Below are 22678 nucleotides of genomic sequence, written 5' to 3'. Positions count from 1 at the left end.
TGGACTCAACAACTCTGCAGCGCACCTTCATAAGGGCTTACTTGTGTTGGTGCCTCTAGAGGCAATTCCTGGATGTCTTCAAGTCATGAAACTATTTAGGAAGGAGGCATTCAAAGGGTTGACTTGTTTAGGGCATGAAGAAACTAAATTTAGGGTTTGATGAGCCCTAGAACACTAATCTGAATGTTGGGATTTGATGTGCCCAAATGGATCTGTAACAATTGCCCCCTAAGGCATGAATTTGGGAAAATTTCAATGTCGATTGAAATGCTTTATGATATGATGAGGAGGTATCGAAGTGGAAGGTGACCTACATCAATTACAATACATATATCATGATATTTGCTTTTACATGAATTATTGAGGGAAGGCATATCATGCTCAGCTCATAAACTTTCATTACATGTACATAAACAATTGTCTACAGATATAGACCCATGATCGGAATGACTATCAATGTTAAGCCATTGTACATATGATTTAGTACTCTTGATATGGCAGCCCAGATGATGAAACTAGATCCAGGGTCTTCAATTTCGTTGAACTGTTCATTTAAGTATGATTCTAACCGTGTGAATATGTTATCTGAAGTCAAACATGGGAAGACACCATCTAATTACCAGCCAATGATGTAATTTGTTAACAGATGCGAGAGAAATCACCGATAATGGAAATGAACCTCAAGGTACTGTAGTACATTTTGCATGGTGTGAATAGATGATTTGTTGTCGAAAACCATACCAAGTTTTTTGGTCGAAGGCCATTAATTTATTCCTATCGCCAAAAGCGAGAAACCTACCATTGATGCATGCAAGCCTCAAGGTACTGAATGGTCGTTTCTAAGTCAACTTCTTGGATACTGAGTTGATGTTGACAAGAAGCGACTCATCGTAGGAGGGCCTTGATGTATCCCACATCAATGACACGTAGTGATTGTAGTGATTTTAGAGACGGAATTTGACTAACGACACAAGGTTCAAGAATGGCGGTCATGAAAATGAAGGTTTATGGTATTGTAAAAGATGGATTTTGACTGGATGACTTCTCTTGAACATGTCGATGACACTAAAGTGAATTGGTAGCATTGACCCAAAACATAGTAATGGATGGTATGGTAGACCAACGGTGTGATAACCATCAAGCTAAAAACCCAACCCAAATAGTCACGGTGATGGAGTGAAAGTGTCATGTTGAAGAGCGACCTGCTACCATAAAGTAGTTTTCCCCTTTTTCCATTTTCCCCGGTCATTGTTGACCAGTACCTTTTTATTTTTATCAGGCTTGAGGAGGATAACATATGCTTGTTGCATAATTTCAACCTTCGACTGAATCCATCATTATTTGATGTTTTAATGAGTCTAGCTAAGGTGGAACTCGGTCTTATCTAGATGGACAAGTTTGTCGCTATTTGATGTTTTTAACAAGTTTAACGACAAAGATAACTCGGTCCTTTTCATTTTTAGAGAGTTTAAAAAGGGAAAAAAAGAAAACTCCATAAGTTATTTTTCGTAAATTAATCTCTCAAGTACAAAAAAGCATAAAATAATACAAGAGAGATATGTTTTCCAATCCGTTAATGAGTTGGAAAGGAAAAGTGCTCAACAATCTTTTCATGTTTAGAGAGTCTGAAAAGAGCTCAAAGAGGACTCTAAGGGGGTTCCTTTTTTTTTTAACAAAGCTCAAAAAAGAGATAAAAGTGTGCTTTGTGGTGAAAACTACAACTTATAATCGAGCATGTTGAATTCTACAAATGGGTTGTAAACCTGCTCAAAACATCACCACATGGATTAAAAATATTTTTTTTTATAGGCAAAAAATAGGAAAATACTAATGTTTAATCAATCAATTGAAATGAAATAAACATAAAATAAGTTTTTACGATATCATTTTTACCATTTGGAACTTACCATCTAGTTTTGTGCTCGGAGCTTAGTTTTTACCTCAAATTTCATTGGTTGATTGTGAAAGATTCTGCGGACCATTTCTCAAGCCGTCTAGACCAGGTTGGAACTAAACCTCTCTACTTTCATTTCACTTCATTCTTTTTTCATTTCATGCAAGTTTCAGGGTTTTTTGGGGCCCCTAGGTTTCATTATTTTTCCCTGGGATCAATGTAGGCTTTCACATTGAAAACTACACTAAAGAGCACTTAGATAGAAGGCTAGATGCTCTACAGTGCACTGTCTCTGTGTCTAGGGTGCATTGAGTGCATTTCCCAAGCTAGTTTTAGTTGTTTGCACCAAAATTTGCCCTGTTTTTTGCATTGAAAGGATCCTAATTTAGCTTATGATTGTGTTTCAGGATTTCATGAGATCAAAATGTCGATTACATGGTGAGAAAGAGAGCATGAATAACAAGACATGGTTGCCGTAAATAACCCAGGTACAGTTGAGGCCCTTAGAAATTGCGGGTTACTCAAATACTTTAAGTTGTCCAGAATGAGGCAACAAAAAAAACTATTACAGTTCCTTGTTCGTGCATGGGATTTGACAAATCATACATTTCACATTAGGGACAATATGGCCCCCATTACTATTGAGGATATTTAATTTCTTACTGAACTGTCAAGGTGAGCTGCCCCCATCTTACTTTCTGGATTTTCCCGTGGAGGTGAATCGGTGAGAGATTACATCAAACAATTTTGTCGGCCAGGTATAGAGCCTAGTAGGGATGGGAAAATAAACATCCAGAATGTAAGTGATTTGCCTTTAAGAATGATCCTCTTTACGATCACAAAATTGGCTGGCAATGTGACACTACATAGGGCGAAAAGATCTTATATGCAGTATGCATTGGACTGTCTAGAGCCAAAAGTTTTCAACTGGTGCGAGGATGTACTTTCACTACTGAAATAACAACTGACTAAGGTAAAAAGTGGTAAGATGAAGAATTTCTGCTATGGTTCAATCTTTATTTCTATTTCCTTAGAGAAAATCCAGTTGATGCAACCACAACATGTATCACTAGGTGTCGCTGGTCCTAGAGATCCATGTATGTAGAGGTGGGTTGAATTAATGGCTCGACATGCTGGTCAGTCAACAATCATTTTTTCCCTGCATTTTTCAGCTAGCCTGAGTGACAACATGTCGTTATCGAGAAGCATCCATACTCAAGCATGGACTATCATGAAGATCTAGATTTGATTCTACCAGTTGGAGCACAATGGGGTGCTACAGGTAAGTTGTTTGACCAAAATGTTTTTTGATTTTTCAAGTTTCTACATGTTTTTTGTGTTTTTTAATGTTTCCAAGACTAAACTAAAATTACTCTTATGCATACAGTTGTGGGTACTTTTCGACCTGCAGTACGCCAATAGGTTGCAGGTGGGCTAGCACAGAGAAAAATCAGGAGAACAGTTCTCCAGGACTTGGATTTGGCCGAGACCTTAGCATAGTTGCAGGATCACATAGAGGGATTAACACTTGGTATTTCGGATATCTGGATTGAGGAGTTACGTATGAGGTTGCAATGCCACACTATTGGTGTTCCTAACCATTGGGCTAGGCTTTTGCGCATGATAGCACAAGCTGTGACCTGTTACCATGAGCACCACTAGATCTAGTTAGGATATTTTGTATGCATTTTTGAGTTTTCGGTCAGATGACCAAATGTGTCTTGGGCACAAATTTTGTAAAAACTTTTAGAACACCTATCTATTTTACCTTCAATGTTTTTGATGGTCATATGCAATCATATTCAACTGATGATGTGAATTGAAAAAATTACTTTTACATATATTGCAAATGTCTATTTAACACATAATTCGCTAGAGAATCAGTTAATGTGTTAAGATTTATGGAAATATGTTGATATTGAATGTGTTGAAAATGTCTTTCCAAAATACAAAATCTGAGGAACATACAAAAAATTGTTGGATTTCTGACAATATAAATGTTTGTTAGTTGCAGTACAACGAGTTGTGAATCCAGCCTAACAATGATTCGACAAATGCCAAGTGAAATGGAATTAGAGATTAGTTAAAGCAATGCACTATACTTAGCAATATTTTTCGTCGATTGACCAATACAAATCCCTTAAAAACTCACTAACTCACGACTTGGAGTGAAAGTGGACCATGCTACAGAAGACAAATTCTACATACTAAGACTAGCACCATTGGCATAACAAACAAAATGTTTCAAAAACTCTAACATCTGTAACAAACGAAAAGTGGATTACTAACCAGATAAAAATATCTAAAAGACACACACACATGCAATAAAAGCATATATATAGTGAGTTTTACTACACTTAATCAAGCATAGTAACGTTTAAGGTACATCCCGTTTCAGGGCTATGACAATGGAATCGTATCATAATCTACTAACTTGTAGGCTCCTTTCGCGAGAACATGCTTGACAAAATAAGGACCCATCCAGATTGGTTCGAATTTCCCTGCTCCAAGTTTATCAGCTTCCTAATCATAAGGCAAGACCAAGTCTCCTTCTGACAAGATAAGAGGCTTGACATTCCTATCATATTGTGCCTTAATACGTTTCTTATGTGCTTCATTTTCCAGGGTGACATCACGACAAGTTTTATCTAAATGGATTAATTCCAAGAAACATGCCTCTTCTTCAGAAGTGTTAGGTAACAGGTCAATCATGAGTTTGAGTGATGAAATTTCACATTATATTGGTATGATTGCTTCCAAACAATACACCAACTGAAAGGGTGTAAATCGAGTTTCATTTCTCACCAAGGTTTGATATGCCCACAAGGTATAGTACATGATTAAGTGCTAGTTTCTTTTATGGACTCCTATCATTCTTTGCAACATCTGCTTTAGGACCTTGTTGATGGCCTCGAATTGTCCATTCGCTTGCAGGTAATATGGTGTAGAACTATCATGTGGCAGTCCTAACTTAGCACTTAACTCAGCGATCATGTGATTGCAAAAATGCAACCCATGATCTGTAAGTATGGCTTGGGGTATGCCAAACTGGGCAACCACATGGTTAAAAAAGAAAAGAGTAATGATTTCTCCACTCTTGTTCAATCTTGGCATCGCCTCGACCCATTTGGTAAAATAGTCAATGATGACTATAATATACCCATGCCCCCTGTCGGGGTGGGGTTACATGTCATAAAGTCAATGTCCCATTTGGCGAGTTGGCCAACAACAATGACTAGATGCAATGGTGTAGGTGGTAATCTGGTTTTTCGGTCATATATCTAGCATGCATGACAACTTCTGATAGCAATAATACAATTTTGAAATATAGTTGGCCAGAAGTAACCAGCACGAAGAATCCTTTGTGTGGTTGCATATCCATATAAGCGTCCACCATAGGCACCTTAATGGCAATCATTCAATTCTTTCTCAGCCTCCTCATGCGTGAGGCACCTCCGTAAAACTGTATCAATGCCACGACAATCAAGTGTGTTGCCAATGATCAGATAATCTTTAGCTTGGTAATGAAGACATCGTTGTTGCAAGTGAGAGGTATTTTGCTGGAAAGTTTGGGTTTGGAGATAAATCAATATATCTCCATACCAAGCATCAGATGATGAAAATAGAAACAAAGACCCATCCAAAATGGAGGGTTCGGATGTTGATTCGATGGAGGTCGAGGGAAGAGCACATAGTAACTCAGCGAAAACTAGAGATTTCTTTAACTTAGACTTGATGAATTCTAAATCAAATTTCTATAAAATAACTATCCATTTCGAATATTTTCCCCCCATTAATTGACATGACAAAATGTATGTCATAGGGTTGCAATAGGAAATGACAGTTGTTTTCCATAACAGGATATAATGGTGAAATCTTTGAATAGCTTGCACAACTGCCAAAGCTAGTTTTTCGACATAAGAGTACTTACTTTCTGTATCATTGAGATTACGACTCAAGTAATAAATAGGATTTTCAATCCCATTTTCTTCTTGGACTAAAACCATGCCAATGGTTCTATCTGTAGTAGCGAGATACAGGTAATAGTCATTTTGGTAATTTGGAGAATACATTAATGAAGCTCTAATTAGGGCATCTTTAAGAGCATCAAAGGAAGCTTGTGCAGCCTGATCCCAATGAAAGGGTATCTCCTTTTTCAAAAGACATGTAAAACCTTTAGCCATTTCAGCATAATTAGAAATGAACCTCCTCAGAAAGTTGGCTTTCCCTTGGAGTCTCTGTAACTGTAAAAGATTTGAAGGTGGAGGCAAATCCAGAATTGCCTGAACCTTTAATGGATCTAGTCGAATCCCTTCTCGAGACACTACAAATCCAAGCAAATGACGAGAACCGATGCAAAACACAAATTTGTGTGGATTGAGTCAAATCTTGTAGTGTCGGAACTGTAAAAATATTGCTCTCAAATGTTGCAGGTGATCAGTTCACTTTTGTGAATGAGCAGGTAAATCATCAAGGTAAGGTTGAACAATGTGATTGATGTCATGGAAGGCATAATTCATTACCCCCTAAAATGTGGCCCCAACGTTCTTCAAATTGAATGGGAGTTTCCTATAGGTGAATGTGCCCCATGGACAAACAAAAGTTGTTTTCGATTTGTCCTGTGGGCATATATTGATTTGATTGTAACTGGAAAATCCATCCATAAATGACAATATTTCACATCTGGCACATTCATCAATAATCTGGTCGATAAAAGGAGTAAGATAATTGTCTTTCGGACATGCCTGATTTACATCCCTATAATCAACACACACTCGTATTGTTCCTTGTTTCTTCATGATAGGAACAATGTTGGAAACCCAGTAAGTAAGAGGAATAGGGTAAATGAAACCAACCCACAAAAGTTTTTCAACTTCTGCATTAATTGCAGCATCTTTCTTTCGATGAATAGGTCAAAGTTGCTATCAAACTAGCTTGACATCAGGGTACATTTTAATTTCATGTTCAACAATACTAGAGTCAATGCTTGGAATCTCCTTGTAAGACCATGCAAAAATATCTCTAAATTCACAAGAAAGAGTGCAGTAATTATCTAGTTCTAATGGAGAAAAATATTTTCCAACATGAATGTTCTCTACAATATTAGGCTTGGTCAAAATATTAATAGAAATCATTTCTTCAATATTTGACAAATTTCTCTGAGATTCGATTGTGTTTATGAAAACTGAATTTGATAGGAAATCAATGGTTGATGGGTCGTTTAGTTCATTTGAATAATCTTTGATGTCATCTGGAAGATGGGAATGATGATGATAATATTCTGATGGTTCCTCTCCTATCATCATTGATTGGATGATTCCTTCATCCGTAGAATGTATACATGAAAAAGGATCCAAAGAGGTATCATATTCTAATGACCTATCTACCCATACAATTGTTGAGTATGGATTTGGGTTTGCCGCACAAGCCCAAAAGATTTATTGCTATGATGATTCAATGTGTCTTAACAGCATCACCTCAATATTACTATCAACTTCAACTTTGTTGGTAATCCTCCTTAAATCAGATGAAGTGGGGGAAATCATGTTTCAAGTCTCTACTCTTGCCACTTCCACCAAATCAGATGGTGATTGTAGGCTAAAAGTACCCATTAGGGAAGGATCTTTAAAGAGACCTAATCCAACACTTTGAAGTGACAGCGGGGGTCCTTGTACCAACAGAATGATTCCTGTAGCCTATGAACTATTGGCAAAGAAGGCTAGCTGATCAATGTCTATGATTCCACCCTTAAAAGGGAATGCAATAGTATGAAAGTACGTGGAAACCACAACAGCCATAGCATGTACCTAAGGCATTCCCAATAAAATGTTGTAATCGAGGGGTTTGTCAACTACCTCAACTTCAACAGTAATTTTTTTTCCCACTAGTTTGATTTGCAGGTTACTCAAAATCCCACATGGAGTATATGTTCTTCCATCAAAAGCTTTCGACGTGGTTGGTGATCGTGACAACGACGGTGAACCAAGTGTTTTCCAGTAGCTCATGGACATAATGCAAGTAGATGCCCCCTCATCAATAACAATTCGGTCAACATTCTTATTGAGAGCTTTTACTTGGATTAGGACAGCTAATTGCGTCGATAACTATGGTGTATATCCCGCATGGTTAAAAACCACAAGATTTGAATCCGTAGGATCTATTCTTCCTATTGCTGACAGTAAAGATTGCTTATGGGAGGGACAATTTTGCAACACCTCGAGTGTCGAGATAGCAGAAGGTGATTGAGAAAGATCTTCCACTACGTTATAATTTTGAGCTACTCGAGCCCGAGGGTTGAATGTCGATTTGTGCACAACTCCCTTTGGTGTTTTTATTGTCAATTCAGGTACAATGGGTGGAACAACGTCAGATGAAGTTGAAGTCGAAGGATTAGGTTGATCAGTGGCCTGATTATTCGACGATGATGACAGATTTCCATAATATTTGTTTCTCATTGATACCAAAACTTCATTTTGTAGCTTTGTGATGGAGAACATGAGTACTCGGGATATGGAAGCATGGTCTGTTGCAACCAAATGTGTCTTAGGGGTTGGAAATGGATCAGTCAAAACTTTTGAAGTCCTTAAAAGTTTAGAGACCTCAGAGGAGTGTGGACAATCTCTTGTAAAATGCTCATCATTACATATCAGACATGGATAACGAGGTTTCCTTGCTAAAGTAGAGGAATCAAATGATTTCTCTGGAGGGGAAACTTCTTGTTTCTTTTTGTTTTTCCCATTTTTCTTGCTTCTCGGTTGCTTTGGATTTTTGCCTTTTTCAGATGACACGACATTAATCTTAGGGGCAACAGTATTTTTTGATGCATTGGTAGTTTTACTGGAAATGGCAAGAGTTTGACCATATGGTCTTCCTGCTGTTTGCATGCTTGAAGAACTTATCACACCATCATCGGCATGAGAGTACTTACTTGATTGTGGAGGAGGGGGAACAGTGAAAACTGGTCGAGGTGCATTGGGAATTTTATCACAAAGCATGTCAGATTATGTGTAAATCAAATCTAAGTATTGGGCACGAGCAATAACTTGCTCTTCTGTGACAACTCCACCTTTTGCCACATCCTCAGTGATTGATGCCAACAAGGATTTTATGAACTAGTCAGCTAAAAGCTGATCGAGAGCATATGTCTTAGCCATTTGACAACGACGCCACTATTGATGAATATGATCTAATATATGGGTAGTAGTAGTCTATTTAATGTCGATTAGGAGTTCCATTCCAGTCTCGTATCTGATACATAACTGGAAGTGGGTCAAAAATGTAGTGGCTAAAGTGGTGAAATTATCGAAAGAAGCTCTTGGTAATTCAATGTACCATTTAGCAGCTGGACCAGTAAGTGTTCTTTAGAAGAGACAAAGTGTGACCAAATCATCATTTAAGGAGTTTGATGAACACCACAAGTGAAAGGTCATGACATGATTTGATGGGTCTTCTCCAGGATTTCCATTAAATTTCGAAATGTGAAATGGTAACTTATGCAGAATTATCGGCCACCAAGGTGCATATAATATTGGATCATTAGTGAACTAATTTAAATCTGGTAATTCTAAAGTTGCCACAAATGGAAACTATCGATTCAAGTTAGGTTGAGCATACTCAGGATATGATGGAATTGCTTGAGAAATAGGTCTTTGCATATCAACATACGACATCTCCATTTCGTAACCTTGGTATGGTTGTTGAACAAAACTAGTATAAGGTGGTTGTTGATAACTAGGTTGAAAGTGTGGTTGTCCGTAACCTACAAAGCCTTGTTGACTAGGGCCTTGGTAAGCTTGAGACTGACGAAAACTAGGTTGAGCCTATGGAACAAGTCCATATTGGGGTTGGAATTGCTGGAATTGGGCTTGTTGAAATTGAGGCTGCCATGGTTGTTGAATCAACTGTTGTTGTTGTTGGTACAATTGTTTTTTATTTAATGGTTGTTGTCGTCCAACAATGAAAGGTTGGCTAGGTTTTGAATAAAATATACCAATGTAAGCCTAGTTTAGTCTAGATAAGGGTATACTAACCTGTGGTTGTTTATGAACTCCAAAAACAAGTTGTTGTTGTACAACAACTTGAGGAATTTTAACTTCTTGACCAAAAACCTGTGGTTGCAAGGTAGAAGGATTAGTTTGTACCAGTTGAGATACAATAGTTTGAACTTGTGACTGTGGTACAATTGTAACAACAGCTGTAGTAGTAGTAGCTGACATAGGTTACATTAGTTTTGTTGGATACTCAAGCCTCAGTTGAATTGGCATTGTTGGTTGCCATTGACAAACTGTAATTCCAGATTGACCTGAATACTGTGGGATATTACCATATGGTAGTCCTCCAGAATAAGGAGGATACGATGAATAAGAATATTGCTCTCCATATGGTGGCAATACAATATTTAATGGATACATGGGTCTTTGTTGACCAGTTTTCCCAGCTTGATACTGATATGTAGGATCAAACTGTTGAGTTCCCATTAGAGAAGAACCAAGTAAAATTCTAGTTGAGAACATGGGTGATGACCATGTGTAGAAGTAACCCTTGAGTGGGTTCTAGACAATGATTGGTAACCAACTGGCATGGACGATTCACCACACAGGTGCGACTCAGGTGTGGTAGAAAACATCAAAGAGGTTACAATAGAAGATTCTTTTGTAGCTGCATCAGATGATACAATGTAAGATGTTGACGATTGTTTAGCCATAGTTAACTGACCCAAAAGTTATCCTAAAGAATCGACGGGTACTTGAAAAGAAGCAGGATGAAATGAAGCGAAAAAATAAGGAGTATTATGGTAAAGATAAAGCCCAGTTCCAAAGCGAAACGGGGTTCTAGGTGTGGAATATTCTTCCAATTCCTCCTCTATAGCAACTAAGCCTGGTGGCAGAACTTCACTATTTGGTCTGTAAATGATTTATGGTGTTAATGAAGTTGAAGTTTCAATAGTTACAGATGTCTGAGGCATAACCAGTTGATCGTCTTTCGGTAAAGTAACAACTTCTGAATGTTCAAATTCGAAGTCCAGATGTTCGAGTAAATGAACAACAATTTCAGAAAGAGGTTCCTAAACAACTTCAGGTTCAGTTGTAACTTCTATTTGAACTGGGATAGATTCTGGATTAACTTCTGGTTGAGATGATTCAGGTTCAGAACTAATTTCTTGTTGAGCAATTTCAACTTGAGGATCAACTTGTTGTTGAACAACCTCAGTTACTATTTCACTAGGATCAGTGCTAATGCCCTTAGGTAATTGTGAAATGTCTTCTTCTGAAACAGATGGGCCAGAAATAGTTGGAGTAACTTGAGTCTCTGTACTTACCGAAATAGATGATTCAGGTAACTTAGATGAAGAACTAGGAGTTCTTGATGTACTACACACAGTTAAGCGAGACCGCTTTGCCTGAATTGGTGTGGCTTCGGGAGGCAAAGGTGGTTTGCTCGCTGTTCTCCGCAAATGGAAAGGTATGGGTTGATGTTCCTCCACGATTTCTAATTAGTTTTATTATCAAAAAATAAATAAACAAAAAGGGGTATGCTAGGCAAAAGGTTTACCAAGCAACTATGAACTGCAGAACACCTAATGGCGAACCAAGAAGTATGGGCAGACAATCTCCCTGAATGTTGTATTCGGTGTATCACAGTTTACAAGGTGGCTGAATTGGTTACTTAAGGATGGATAGCAACCTAGAGTTGTCCTCCCATATATACCCAAAGGTACGTGGAGGGCTAGTCCGTATAAGCGTTGTCTAATGCAAAACCTCATAATGAGAGGATTCCCATATACTTTATGTACTGTAACACCACACTATATACCTGATGTTACATGGATGAGCTACGATATACTCATGTACATGGAATGAGGTATCACACTCGGGATGTATTGCAGACAAGTTAGCGACAACTACTTTCTTTTACGACACCGAAACATGTCTCTAGCCTAGAACCACTAAATTTTCTCATTAATGATAATGCTCCATCAGGTAAATTGATGTTTATTTTAACTTGATCTTGCTTAGGAATTTTCCTTTCAAGTTCACCATGTGATGTATTTTGAAATTATTAGGAATGCAACTATCATGATAAGCATTCTTTCCATTCAATTTGACAATGAAAATCCTAGCTACCTAGGGATAGAGCAATCAGATTTCTTTTGATCAAAGAGAAAAGAGCACAATCTAAATGCAATTTCCCTACACTATTCCTATCAGCAAACACAAACTTTTTCAATGAAACATGCATGTATTTCTTTTCGATTCCCTTAATGTGAATATGAAAAAAAAGGAAATATGAACATACAATCAATCAATCTTTCATATGAACGAAGACTTTTATGACAATCCATATTTGAAGGAAGAGAAGAATTTACGACACTTTCTTTTGAATGAAGATTAATCAATTATATCCTAAATTTGACTATTGATCGATAATGGCAAAGAAAACATGAAGAAACAATAATCAATCTAATCAAAGCTGGGCTAGACTAGGAGATAAACACTCATTTTTTGAGACATAACATTCATTGATTAATCAACAAACAATCAAACATAGAAAATTTTGTAAAAACTCTTTCCAAAGGTGGGAAAATGATCCTAGGAGGATCAATGCAACCCAAAGTGGGAGACAGTGCACTTTAGAGCATTTTCCCTAAGCTAAGGATGCTCTGCAGCGCATTCTGTCCCTCACAAGCTTGCACTGGTGATAGTAAGCCATTTGAAGAGGCAATGTGACACAATTTTGACCAATTTTTCAATGTAAATAGCTGAATCACAATCTATGATCACAAATAGAGGTTACAAGGATGTCTTAGGAGGTGGATAAGCTACTAGGAAAGAGGATTCTTCCCTAGTGGAGTCACTAATTTGTTTTGGAGAATTTAGTATCTACAGATAAACACTAATTCACTAGAAAAGTAGTTGTGCCTAGGACAATAGTTTAAAGTTTTTTATACTTTCCATATAAGGAATATATAAGAAGAGAGGATAGATGGCCTACTTGTAGTTCTACTTTCCTCTCATCTCCCTTGTATCAATTTTGTCGATCCTTCACGTACTTAATCCGCTTGAAAAGTACCTTGTCAAAAGAATAGAAGATGAAAACTGATCAAAGCATACGATCCATTGAACATAAATGAAAGGATTCAAAAGAAATTCATACATATAAGCATTACGAAAGAATACATCATATGGAAAAAGGTTCAAAAACTTTATTATTTGGAATGAGGAATTACAACCATTAGTGTCTAATTCAAAGTCATTCCTCCAGCTTGGATCCCATCCACATCACATCAAAAGCAAGACAAGCTTGTGGAATCACATCATTTTCTCCAAAGTCAAGTCTCATATCAGCATTATCTCCTTACAGTTCAACATAATCGAACCCCTGATCACTTAGATGAGTGGTCAATTTATAGGATGATGAAGGAGGTTTTTTTCATTAATGGTGACATTTAATGGCCTTCCATACTTAGGATTAATTCCATGGAGGAAGGGATGAGAGGATACGATGATACTTATCTCATTCCTCATCCATTTTTGAGCTCATAGGAGTTGATAAGACAGGAAACTTCTAGATGACTCCACAAGATAATATTATTCATCAAACCTTATGTGAATTTCTCTCATTCTCACCCAGCATAGGTGAAAGGAAGCCTAAGTGCTCTATAGACCACCTTAGCAGTGGGCTCAACTGCTTTGCAGCGTACCTTCATAAGGGCTTACCTGCACTAGTCCCTTGAGAGGCAATTCCTGGATGTCTTCAAGTCATGAAACTTTCTTGGAAGGAGGCATTCAAAGGGTTGACTTGTTTAGGGCATGAAACAATTGAATTTAGGGTTTGGTGAGATCTAGAACACTGATCTGAATGTTGGGATTTGATGTGACAGAATGGATCTGTAACTACAGGGTGCTCAAACTATTGGAGAAGAAACAATTATGTGAAAAAAGCTCTAAATGTTTCTTTGGAGTACAAGAGGCGGGATATTTGGGTCATATTGTATCCCATGAAGGTGTTTAGGTAGACCCTAGAAAAATTAAAGCCATTAAGGAAAGGAAAATCCCCACATCCATAAAGAATATGCAAGGATTTCTCAGGTTGACAGGATATTATCGTAAGTTTGTTAAGAATTATGGGAGAATAGTAGCACCTCTAACAACATTATTGAAGAAAGATGCATTTTCATGGACTCCAGAAGCAACAAAGGCCTTCGAACATCTTAAAGAGGAAATGTGCTAGGAACCAATCTAGGCTACGTCGGACTTCACAAAATCCTTTATTGTGGAATGTGATGCTTCGGGAAATGGAATTGGTGTGGTTTTAATGCAAGATGAAAGACCCATTTCTTTCAAAAGTCATCCAATCAAGGGAAAGTATTTACACAAAGCTATTTATGAGAAGGAAATGTTGGCAATACTAAAATTACTTAAGAAATTATGACCCTACTTAATGGGAAGACAATTCAAGGTAAAAATGGATCATGAGTCTTAAATACTTTTTAGAACAACTACTATCCTCTGAGAAGCAAAAAAAATGGGTCACGAAGATGTTGAGTTATGACTTTGAAATCATCTACAGAAAAGGGAAGAAAAATGTTGTAGCAGATGCACTCTCAAGAAAGGATGAGGATGTAGAAGCATTGTTGTGTGCCATTTCTATTATCCAACCAGATTGGATAAACGAAGCAAGGGGGGAATGGAAGAATAATGAAGAAGTGTGGGCACTCATTCGAAAGTTACAAGAAGATCCCAGTACATCTGATACATTTAGCTAGAAAAGTGATTTGTTATGGTACAAAGATTGCTTATACCTATCTAAGAATTCCCAACTAAAACAAAAGATTCTTATGGAATTGCACACTTCTCCCTTAGGAGGGCACTCAGGATTTTTAAAAAATTACCACAGGGTTAAGAAGGAATTTTTTTGGGATGGCCTTAAATCAGATATTCAAAATTTTGTGGTGGAATGTCTGGTTTGCCAACAAAATAAAGTTGAAACAATTAAGACACCAAGTCTATTCCAACCTTTATCCATTCCATGTCAACATTGGGAGGGGGTTTCAATGGATTTTATCACAGGTTTACCCAAGTCTGAAGGAGAGAGTATCATCATGGTGGTAGTTGACAGACTTACCAAGTATGCACACTTTTGTGCATTATCACATCCATTTAAGGTCAGTATAGTTTCTACTACATTTATCGAAACAATTCAAAAGCTACATGGAAACCCAAAAAATATTGTAAGTGATAGAGATCCCATTTTCACTGGAAATTTTTGGACATAATTATTTTCTTGTCTCGGTACTCAGTTAGCTCATAGCTCATCTTATCATCCTCAATACGATGGGTAAACTAAGATAGTAAACAAATGTTTGGAAGGATGTCTTCGTTGCTTTGTATCTGATAAACAAACACACTGGGTCAAATGGTTGCCTCTGGCTAAATGGTGGTATAACACTTCCTTCCATACTGTAGCAAAAATGACCCCATTTATAGCACTTTATGGACATCATCCACCATCCATCACATCATATTTAAGAGAAAATTATAAGGTTCAAGCAGTGGAACATCACATAGAGCATCAACAATAAGTTCTCCAACTCTTAAAGGATAACCTCACGTTGGCACAGAATAGAATGAAACAATACGCAGATCAACATCGCAGCAAAAGAAGTTTTGATGTAGGTGAATGGGTATTCCTATGGCTACAACCATATAAACAAATGTCCCTCAAGCAAGCTAAGAAGGATAATAAATTATCACCAAAGTATTATGGTCTGTACAAGGTGTTGCAAAATATTGATACTATGGCATACAAATTGGAGCTTCCTACATCTTCCTGAGTGCACCCAGTTTCCCATGTTTCATGTTTAAAGAAGGTTATAGGTGAAAAGCTCCTAGTTCAAACAATATTCCTAGAACTTGATGAGGAAGGAAAAATCATATTGGAACTGGAAGCAGTCACAAAAACAAGAACTTGACAACTACGAAATCGATCAATTTCGGAGTATCTCATCAAGCAGAAGAACTTACTGCTGAAGATTCAACATGGGAGGATGAGAAATTTATACAAAAGCATCTAGAACTACTCAAGCATTAAGGAAAACACTTTTTAGAAGTAAAGTGCAATGTTAGGCCCCTATAATACTAGTGATTCTCCCATTACTATTGTCATTGTATCCCTTATTGTTATTGTTGTACCCCTATTGTCCCCATATTGTTATTAGTACGCCCCATAGAAACCCACTATTGCTATTTTTGTGCTCTTATGTTACTACTGTTATCTTGGCCCGATTATATTGTGACCCCTTAGACTCATATATATAGAAGGGAGGTTTAGTCATTTGTATCATCCAATAATTGTTCATTTGTGTATTGTAAAGGAGGTTTCCCCCTCGAAGAGGCTGAATTCTAAGGTGTTGATCTATCTTTTCTATCCTTTTGTGAGCTGGTTTCCTAACACTATGAAAGAGGAAACATGGATCATCATTGTAAAATAGGGAAAATTCTGTTAAAACAAGGCTAATTTGATTGAATTAATAAGTCTCTAGAAGACTTAATTAATTGTAATTAATCTGCCATGTATGCATAACGTGAGGTTTAGGGATTGTTTGAATGATTTTAGGAGAAGCTCATGGATCTAGATTGATCCATGATTCTATAGTTATTTCTACAGATAATGAACCTATTTTTTCTAATAAAGAGAGAGAGAAAGAGAGAAATATAGATAGAAAAAGAGAGTGAGGATACAATGTAGTCGAGAGAGTGGTCTGTGACTAAGGCTGAGATGCCCTAGGCTGTAATTTAGTCTGGTGTAATATAAATATGTGTGTTATGTGGAATCTCACGTGTCTATGTATATATGCGTTGACGAGCTAAATCTAGTGTTATAGATTTATTTATCGACCATAGATCACTATAAGGATCGACGACAATCCAATGTTTATACATTGTCATAGATTGAGTGTTGTATGGAGCATGTGAGTGCTTTAACAAGTATGGAAGAGATAGAATGTGTTTAAAGCGAATTCCATCCCTACGCAGTAGATCAACATCATATGTAGAAAAGAACATGAACCATCAGATCATTTAGATCGATGGATCATTATGGCAAAAGAGGAGTCTGGAGGAGCCATCACAGCCATCTGATGGGCAGAGATATACAGTCATCACGTGGCAAAGGAACATGGGTGTTAATCAGCAGAAGAGTGGTTTTCGTAGGCGGAAGTGGATTCGCGCGGCCTCAAAATCGTAAGTGGGATTTCAAAAACGGACTCAATGAAGTTATGAACCATACCATAATTCAGTTGAAGTCCAGAGGTGGTCGAGCCATCCGTTGAACCTGTGATCGCATGGATATCATGTCGAAACATGCCCAAGCGATAATTTGGAAATAAGGCACGATGAGGTTTTATTCAACGGGTTTAAAACCTCATTGAGATTCGACTATCAGGACCATCCATTGGGTAAAATATCGGATGGTAATGGTGTGAAAACATGTGCAGAGGTTAATGGAATTTTTAGACGCAATGTGTTTATCAACGTGGTTAATTTTATTTGAGATCTGGTCTTAAGCATTCAGAGTGGGACTAATGTTCATTGGCGGGTTATGTGTTATTTCGTTGTTTGGTGATTGGTCGGGTTTTTGTTAAAATCCACCAATGTAAAGGCTTCTGATATATATATGTGAGCCCATAACCCACACATCCACATATTAATTTTATAAATATGAAGCTAAAATTCCTTTAGGTAGTTAGCCTTGCATCAGAGTGGTATCACAACAGCGAAAAGGTTTCATGTGAGAAGGAGCAAAAGAGAAAGGTGGTACAGTTATGTGAAGACCGGTGAGTTTGTGGTCTTTCCACTGTGGTGCAGATAGTAGCACCAAAAGGTGAGAAGATTGCAGTAACCTAGAGCATGAAGTACTCAATTGGTTCCATGGAAGAGAGAACCAGGGAGATGCCAAAATATTGAGCTCAGGGAGAGAAGCTTGGTGAGGTATCGCGTAGCAGAGAAAACTGTTAGTGTAGAGGTTTTGTTGCAGCTCACAGAAAGATCATGAAGGAAGTTCCACTAAGGAGGTGGGTACAATTGCTAAGGGGTGAACGAGAAGCATATGACCAGGAGGTCATAAATTTTTGTAACTCAGGAGTCTGATGTAGGAGCACCTGACCACCCTTAATAAAAATTCTTTATGAAAGAGGAAACGTGGATGATCATTGTAAAATAGGTAAAATTATGTTAAAACAAGGCTAATTTGATTCAATTGATAAGTCTCTAGAAGAGTTAATTAATTGTAATTAATCTGCCATGTATGCATAATGAGAGATTTAGGGATTGTTTGAACGATTTTAGGAGAAGATCATAGATCTAGAATGATCCATGATTGTATAGTTATTTCTATATATTATGAAATGACATGTTATGATAAAGAGAGAGAGAGAGAGACAGATATAGATAGAAAAAGAGAGTGAGGATACAATGTAATCGAGAGAGTGATTTGTGACTAAGGCTGAGATGCCTTGGACTGTAATTTAGTCCAGTATAATATAAATATGTGTGTTATGTGGAATCTTGTGTGCCTGTGTATACATGCGTTAACAAGCTAAATCCAGTGTTATAGATTTATTGATCGACCATAGATAACTATAAGGATCGATGGCGATCCAATGTCATAATTTGATTGTTGTATGGAGTATGTGAGTGCTTTAACGAGTATGGTAGAGATAGACTATGTTTAAAGCGAATTCCATCAATATGCAGTAGATCAACAATGTAGGTAGAAAAGAACAGGAACCATCAGATCGTTTTGGTTGACGAATATTAATGGCAGAAGAGGAATTCGAAGGAGTCTTCACAGCCATTTGATGGGTGGAGATCTAGGGTCATCGCGTGGCATAGAAACATAGGTGTTAATCAGCGGAACAATGGTTTTTGTAGGTGAAAGAAGATTCTCGCACGACCTCAAAATTGTAAGTGGGATTTGAAAAATGGACCTGATGAAGTTATGAACCATACCTTAATTTAGTTGAAGTTTGGAGGTGATCGAGCCATCTGTTGAACCTGTGATCAGACGGATATCGCTTCGAAACATGCATGAGCGATAATTTGGAAATCAGACGCGATGAGGGTTTATTCAATGGGTTTAAAACCTCATTGTGATTCGGCGATCAGGACCATCTGTTGGGTAAAATATCGGACACTAATCGCGCGTGAACATGTGCAGAGGTTAATGGAATTTTTAGACCCGATGTGTTTATCAATGCGTTTAATTTTATCTGAGATATGATCTTAAGAATTCAGAGTGGTACTGACGTTCATTGGTGAGTTATGTGTTATTTTGATGTTTGGTGATTGGTTGGGTTTTTGTTAAAATCCACCAATGTAAAGGATTCCGATATGTATATGTGGGCCCATAACCCACAGGTCCACGTATCAATTTTACAAAGATGAAGAAAAACTGCCTTTAGGCAATTAGCCTTGCATCAGAGTGGTATTAGAGCAACGAAAAGGTTTCTTGCGAGAAAGAGCAAAAGAAAAAGGAGGTAGAGTTATGTGAAGACCAGTGAGTTTGTGGTCTTTCCAATATCATGCAAATAGATGCAGCAGAAGGTGAGAATATTGTAGCAACCTAGAGCATGGAGTGGTCAATTGGTTCCATAGAAGAGAGAACCAGAGAGATACCGAAAGACTGAGCTCAGGGAGAGAAGCTTGGTGAGGTATCATGTAATAGATAAGACTGTTACTGTAGAGGTTTTGTTGCAACTCACAAAAATATCATGAAGGCAATTCCACTGAGGAGGTGGGTACAATTGCTAAGGGACAAAGGAGAAGCATATGATCGGGAGGTCATATATTTTTGTACATCGGGAGTCCGATGGAGCAGCATTTGACCACCCTTAATAAAAAGTTAAATTTTGAGCTATGGAAGAGGAAACTTGGATGATCATTGCAAAATAAGGAAAATTCTATTAAAACAAGGCTAATTCGATTGAGTTGATAAGTCTCTAGAAGACTTAATTAATTGTAATTAATCTGCCTTGTATGCATAACGAGAGTTTTAGAGATTGTTTGAATGATTTTAGTGGAAGATCATGGATCTAGAATGATCCATGATTCTATAGTTATTTCTATATAGTATGAAACCGTGTGTTCTGATAGAGAGAGAGAGAGAAAGATAGATATAGATAGAAAAAGAGGGTGAGGATACAATGTAGTCGATAAAGTGATTTGTGACTAAGGCTGAGATGCCTTAGACTATAATTTAGTCCAGTATAATATAAATATGTGTGTTATGTGGAATCTCGTGTGTCTGTGTATACATGTGTTGATGAGCTAAATCTAGTGTTAAAGATTTATTGATCGACCATCGATCACTATAAGGTTCGATGGTGATCCAATTTTTATGCAATGTCATATATTGAGTGTTGTATGGTTTATGTGAGTGCTTTAAGGAGTATGGTAGAAATTTACTATGTTTAAAGTGACTTCCATCAATATGCAGTAGATCAATGATGTAGATATAAAAGAACGGGAACTGTCGGATCGTTTAGATCGACAGATATTAATGGCAGAAGAGGAATCCCGAGGAGCCATCATATCCATCTGATGGGTGGAGATCTATGGTCATCATGTGGCATAGAAACATGGGTGTTAATGAGCGGAAGAGTGGTTTTTATAGGCAAAATCATATTGTCACGCGGCCTCAAAACTGTAAGCAGGATTTGAAAAATGGACATAATGAAGTTATGAACAATACATTAATTCAGTTGAAGTCTAGAGGTGATTGAGCCATGCGTTCAACCTGTGATGAAACAGATATCGCGTCGAAACATGCACGAGTGATAATTTGGAAATCAGACACGACAAGGTTTATTCAACGGGTTTAAAACCTCATTGAGATCTAACGATCAGGACCGTCTGTTCGAAAAAAGATTGGATGGTAATCACACACGAACATGTGCAGAGGTTAATGTCATTTTCAAACCCGATGTGTTTATCAACGAGGTTAATTTTATTTGAGATCCGGGCTGAAGAATTCTGAGTGGGACCGGCGTCCATTGGCGAGTTATGTGTTATTCCGTTGTTTGGTGATTGGTCAAGTTTATGTTAAAATCCACCAATGTAAAGGCTTCCGATATATATATGTGGGTCCATAACCCATAGGTCCATGTATTAATTTTATAAAGATGAAGCTAAACTACCTTTAGGCAGTTAGCCTTACATCAACATGCCACAATGTCTCCTACGAGACGAGAGAGAAAGTCCTTATCACCCTTGGTTTTGCATCAGATCCTTTGTTAATTTGGCCCATATGTCCTCGACATTTCTAGAAATATCTGTCCTATTGGATATCATAATTTCTTAAAATACCTCTGTTCAGACATTGTGATATTCCTATATCCCATACCTCTGATATTCTGATGACCTCCGATATTCTAATATCCCAGCCACTGATATCATATAATCTAATGCTTTGATCCATCCTACTCTGATGCTATGATATTCTAGTCTCCAAGGTTCCAATATTGGGTCCAGAGGTGCTCTGACCTCTGATACAACCTTCTTAGGATTTGAAGTACCTAAACTTTGGTAGACCATCAGTTTTATTCCAGGTGTCCTTTTCTAGACTTTCACACATAGTTGGAAAGATCGTTGAGAGAACTATCCAGTGAAGGGGGCATGATATATGCTTTAAGACCATCTGATACCTCTAATATGGCTGCGAACTTGTCTTCCACTCTTTTTCTCCTAGACTCTCTTTCCTGTCACTGAAATATTGAACTCCCAACAACCATAGTCATGATTTGATGGTTTCCCCAATATGCTTGCTACTATGATGATTCTCTACATGAAGCTTGTAGCTACCATAGGATTCCATTTGGACCATCACTGTAGTTATCATTTTTGTGACAATAATTCGGACTAGTGTGGTTGACATCAATGCCAACACTCACATAACCACTAGCCATCTAGACACCAACAATTGCTTAATAGTTAGAACCATATTCGAAGACAGTCAAGAATGGTTGTTTTAAAAGAAGTTAAAATATACAAAAACGAAACCTCGAGTTGATATAAGGAAATATTAAAAATTACTCATAAACTTTGAAATCAACCCTTTGGTTCCTTCTCATTTAGTTTTATGTGTTTAATGAGTTCCATCTTGTTTTCTTTTCTACTAGAAAATACCCATAAATTAATATTTAATGATAAATTATTTTTTATATGTATAAATTCAATCATGATTACATACATTTGAAGCACCTTGTTGTTGAGATGGCCCCTCGTGTGATATAATTATGTCCATTTATTTGACCATCTCCTTATACACTTTTTTGGACATTCCGACTGGCATGTTTTTCATATCAGCGCATTGATCATTTGGGATTTTCATAATATTCTTGAAAAAAGGTAATAAACTATTTTTACAGTGATATATGAAAGTTGAATATAACAAAATCGATATTAATGAATTAATGATTTATAGTAATATATACATATAATTCTAGAAATTTGTTTTAAACAATTAGGAATATTACCTTTTGAATGATTCTTTTCTCTTGTTGTATATTTTTGTTATTGTAATTCAGACATGTCTCATTGACCATTTCTCTGAAACAATTCCTATCATTTAGATATAATTTGGTCCTTGGAATCAATGGATTGATTTTTTTATTATAAGTTTAAAGTATGCATATACATCCATTCCACTAGATCCCTCATAGTTTTGTAAAAAAAAATCCTCTTTCATTAACATCCAACACCACTCCAGATGAGATAAGGACCAATT

This window comes from Pinus tabuliformis, chromosome J (assembly GCF_031772625.1).
Source record: "Pinus tabuliformis cultivar Carrire ecotype Pingquan chromosome J, CPIR1, whole genome shotgun sequence".
In the NCBI taxonomy this organism is placed as follows: domain Eukaryota; kingdom Viridiplantae; phylum Streptophyta; class Pinopsida; order Pinales; family Pinaceae; genus Pinus; species Pinus tabuliformis.
Note: the sequence above shows the minus strand (reverse complement) of the source record.